At 39.3% G+C, this 4,729-nt stretch overlaps 1 pseudogene; it reads left to right on the top strand.

Annotated features, from left to right (window-relative positions):
- The first annotated feature begins 1,045 nt into the window (after positions 1 to 1,045).
- On the top strand, positions 1,046 to 1,984 carry LOC129548519 (olfactory receptor 8G3-like; annotated as a pseudogene).
- Positions 1,985 to 4,729: the final 2,745 nt, after the last annotated feature.

The raw sequence follows: 4,729 nt of genomic DNA, 5'->3' as shown, positions 1-4,729 counted from the left end.
TGATATTCCATTATATTCCCTTGCTGCTAAGTCACTTCAGTCATGTCCGACTCTGCGACCCCATAGATAGCAGCCCACCAGGCTCCCCAGTCCCTGGGATTCTCCAGGCAAGAACACTGAAGTGGCTTGCCATTTCCTTCTCCAATATTATATTCTCTTAGAGTATTCAAATTAGAAATAAGATCAGGGTTTTCCTGGGACTTGGAAAAACTGTTGAGATATAAATATGATGCCGGCTAAGCAGTTGTGTTTCTAAACTCCTGGGTCATGGTCTGGGCTGGAAGAAGGTGAGCACTAAAGCAGCAGATCTCAGGTGGAATAAAACAGATAGTGGCCAAGTCCTACTGAAATTCTAGGGCTTCCCTGATAGCTCAGCTGGTAAAGAATCTGCCCGCGATGCAGGAGACCTGGGCTCGATCCCTGGATTGGGAAGATCTCCTGGAGAAGGGACAGGCCACCCCCTCCAGTACTCTGGCCTAAAGAGCTCCATGGACGGTATTGTCCGTGAGGTCACAATGAGTTGGACATGACTTTCACTTTCAATTTTTTAAAATTCTGAGTGGATTTTCTGAAAGAAATATCTCAGACTAATACAACTACTTTTCACAGCCTTGTGTAACATTTGTTTACAAGTTACAGAAAGCATACCCTACTATCATTTATTCTGAGTGAAATGAAAATAGTGGTCATTTGACATGCATTATATTAATATAGGCACAGAGGGTATGAAAGGAAAAGAAAAAGTCCTCAGAAATAAGAGTAGTAATATTTGCTATGAATGACTTTAAAAATCCAGAATTGGTATCTTCTTTTAAAATGTTATTTGATATCTTAATTATAATTTTCTTGAAGTCTGTAATTTCTATTCTGGAACAACCAGAATCATTTTTTTTCGAGAGATCCCCACATTATGAACTTCTTCTGATGAGAGACAAATTAATGATCTCCCAAGAATTACTCTTCCTCATAAACATGTACATACACACACAGAGGAACACAAATGTACACTTATCTACTCTATATACTTAGAACCTCGGACAGGACAATGGACCCTGGAAGTCACTCTGCAGTGACTGAGTTTATCCTCTCTGAGGTCACAGAAAAGCCACAACTCCAGCTGTCACTTTTCCTCCTCTTGTTAGGAATCTATGTGGTCATGGTGGTGGTAAACCTGGATGTGATTACATTGATAGGGCTCAGTTCTCACCTGCACACTGCCATATACTATTTCCTCAGCAATTTGTCCTTAATTGACTTCTGTCAGTCCAGTGTCATTACCTCCAAAATGCTGGTGAACTTATGACAAAGCAGAACATCATTTCTTACTCTGAATGCATGATTCAACTCTACTTCTTCAGCACTTTTGTTATTGCAGAGTGTCACATGCTGGCTGCAATGGTATATGACCGCTATGTTGCCATCTGCAACCCCTTGCTTTACAACGTTATCATGTCTTACCACATCTGCCTCTGCCTCACAGTGGGAGTTTATATTTTGGCCATCATTGGATCCACAATCCATACAGGATTTATGTTGAGACTCTTTTTCTGCAAGAACAAGGTGATTAACCATTATTTCTGTGATCTCTTTCCACTCTTGGAGCTATCCTGTTCCAGCATCTTCATCAATGAATTATTGGTTCTATTCTTGAGTGCATTTAACATCCTAACTCCTGCCTTAACCATCCTTACATCCTACATCTTCATCCTGTCCAGCATCCTCCAAATCCACTCCCCTGAGGGCAGGTCCAAAGCCTTCAGCACCTGCAGCTCTCACATCTCAGCTGTTGCTGTTTTCTTTGGATCTGCAGCATTCACATACCTGCAGCCATCGTCTGTGAGCTCCATGGATCAAGGAAAAGTGTCCTCTGTGTTTTATACCTGCATTGATCCCATGCTAAATCCTCTGATTTACAGTCTATGGAATGAGGATGTCAAATTTGTCCTGAAGAAAATTCTGGAAAGAGGAAAATGTATATGAATAGAATCAATAGCATGATGTCATAGAAGTCATTTGGTTTGCTGAGATATCTAGTGTGTTAGATTTACCGTTCGAAGTTTTGGAAATTTAATGATACTTCTCTATGTAACTCACCTCCAAAATTCTCCTCCTGACTACTTCTTTGAACATACATTACATTGATTATATAAGGAAAAATACAATAGAATTTTTAAAAAATCTTGAATATTAAAGGAGCTTACTTTTTTAAAAAATAGTTTTAAAAAAGGAGTTTACTTTTATTTTTAATAATAGTATATCTAGGAAGAACAACAATGCTTATGATGATTATGGTGAAAATCACAGTAATGCATATTAACAAGATTTATGAAATATAAAGCAGTATGCCCAGTACTTTAAATGGATAGCTTTGTTTACTATATTCCTTCAGGACAAATACTAATATTATTTTCCTTTGAAAAGAAGAAATGGAAGGTTATTTCATTTGTGTAATTGCCATGGTCCCAGACATAATAAATGAAAGAGAAAACATAAGTGATACTTTTGCACAAGAAGATTGTGAGTAGGTCCAATGCCTCCCTGAGAATTCCCTTCTATATGTCAAGCATCATCACTTTCCTATAAGACTGTGTTTCTTTTCTCTAGATGTATTCTATGTTATTTTCACTTTTATTTCCTTTGAGATAATGAAAACAATCAAAATCTTTCAAACTGTGTTGGTCAAAGCAAAAATTGCAAAGATGGAGATTTATTGTGGAGTTTCACAGTAGACAGTAATTAAACAGATTCAAATTATAATTGAAATGTAAATATGTATAAAGCAGCCCAAACAACATTGTCTTATCTTTATACCAATAACGCTATAACTATTTATCAAGCAGCTGTTCATAAAAGATAGAAATCCTGCTGAGCTATATCACTTTCATGTTGTTAAAGCTCTTCTGTTCCATGCTTTATTGAGTTTATTCATGTTCAGTTCAGTCCCTCGGTTGTGTCTGACTCTTTGCATCCCTATGGATTGCAGCACACCAGGCTTCACTGTCCATCACCAACTCCTGGAGCTTCCTCAAGCTCATGTCCATTGAGTCGGTGATGACACCCAACTATCTCATCCTCTGTTGTCTCCTTCTCCTCCTGCCTTCAATCTTACCCAGCATCAGGTGTCCAAAGCATTGGTGCTTCAGCTTCAGCATCATTCCTTCCAATGAATATCCACATTGATTTCCTTTAGGGTTGACTGATTTTATCCCCTTGCAGGCCAAGGGACTCTCAAGATTTTCTCCAACATCACATTTCAAAAGCATAAATTCTTCAGCGCTGTTTCCTTTATACTCCAACTCTCACATCCACACATGACTAATGGAAAAAACATAGCTTTGACAATGTTGGCAAAGTAATATCTCTACTTTTTAATATGCTTTCTAGGTTGGTCATAGCTTTTGTTCCAAGGAGCAAGTATCTTTTAATTTCGTGGTGGCAGTCACCATCTGCAGTGATTTCTGAGCCCAAGAAAATAAAGTCAGTCTGTTTCCATTATTTCCCTATCTATTTGCCATGAAGTGATGGGACCAGATGCCATGGTCTTAGTGTTTGAACGTTGAGTTTTAAGCCAGCTTTACTTTCATCAAGAGGCTCTTTAGTTCCTCTTCACTTTCTGCCATAAAGGTGGTGTCATCTGTGTTTCTTAGATTATTGATATTTCTCCTGGCAATCTTGATTCCAGCTTGTGCTTCATCCAGCCTAGCATTTTGAATGATGTACTCTGCACATAAGTTAAATAAGCAGGGTGATGATATACAGCCTTGACATATGTTAATGCCTTTTTGTGCCATAATCTATAGAGTTGCCATTTCATGTTATGTTCTCTTTGAAACATCTCTTCTTTTCCCTCATACTGTTGCTTTTTTGATTGTGCGTCTTCAGTTCAGTTCAGTTCAGTTCAGTCGCTCAGTCGTGTCCGACTCTCCGTGACCCCATGAATCACAGCACGCCAGGCCTCCCTGTCCATCACCAACTCCCGGAGTTCACTCAAACTCATGTCCACAGAGTCGGTGATGCCATCCAGCCATCTCATTCTCCGTCGTCCCCTTCTCCTCCCGCCCCCAACCTTTCCCAGCATCAGAGTCTTTTCCAGTGAGTCAACTCATCGCATGAGGTGGCCAAAGTATTTCTTATAATTACAAATACTCATATTATTCTAAATGCTCAGTTGTCTCCTGTATTTTCCTAATTCAAACCATCCTATTCATTATTGCCATATCAATGTCCTTTAAATAGTGTGCTATCTATTCACCTGGCATAACAAGTTGCAGTGTTTACTTATAGTATCCAAATATTGAACAAATATATAACTTTGTTGCTTTTTACTCACTAAATTCTATCCAACTCTTTGCAACCCCATGGATTGTAGCCTGCCAGGCTTTTCTGTCTATGGGATTTCCCAGGTAGGAATACTGGAGTGCGTTTCTATTTCCTTCTCCAAGGATCCTCCCAAAGGATTATCCCGATGCAGTGGAAGATGCATGACTCCTGCATTTGCAAGTGGATTCTTTACTGCTGAGCCACCAGGGAACTCCATAATATAACTTTACCTCCTTGTATTTCATTAAACATTAATTCAATATCAGATAATCATTTTCAAAGAGCACTCATTTTTTTCCCTCATGGAAACTCACACTCTTTCAAGTCATTTCACTCATACACCCTTGCACACCCTTGCGCACGCCCTCCCACATCCTTGCACGTCCTCACAAGTCCTCACGCATCCTCC

The sequence above is a fragment of the Moschus berezovskii genome, chromosome 25 (assembly GCF_049115385.1).
Source record: "Moschus berezovskii isolate FMDL1 chromosome 25, NW_MosBer_1.0, whole genome shotgun sequence".
Taxonomy (NCBI): Eukaryota; Metazoa; Chordata; class Mammalia; order Artiodactyla; family Moschidae; genus Moschus; species Moschus berezovskii.
This window is presented reverse-complemented; position numbering and strand designations above follow the sequence as displayed.